Source organism: Anopheles ziemanni, assembly GCF_943734765.1.
Source record: "Anopheles ziemanni chromosome X unlocalized genomic scaffold, idAnoZiCoDA_A2_x.2 X_unloc_32, whole genome shotgun sequence".
Taxonomy (NCBI): domain Eukaryota; kingdom Metazoa; phylum Arthropoda; class Insecta; order Diptera; family Culicidae; genus Anopheles; species Anopheles ziemanni.
In genome coordinates, this window is record NW_026689799.1 from 9,700 (window position 1) to 10,000 (window position 301).

The window sequence follows — 301 nt, forward strand, 5'->3', positions numbered from 1 at the left end:
CACGCTGCTTCGGCAGTCCTGGGTAAGATAGTTAGTTCTAGCTTGCCCTATGTGGAAGAGGACACGTAGACTTACTGTGGTGTGAAGTATAAAGTTCAGTTCTCCCCTGGTCCACGCCGCTTCGGCCGTCCTGGGTAAAATGGATTCATCCAGCTTGCCCTATGTGGAATGAGGACACTTTATGCTTCGTCTCTAAGCGGCGGCTTGCTCCTCCCTACGGGGAACGGGTATACGCGCACAGCGGCGGCTTACGTTATGGCAGTCATGGATGCCTTACGTTTCCATGAAAAGTGTGTTCCTC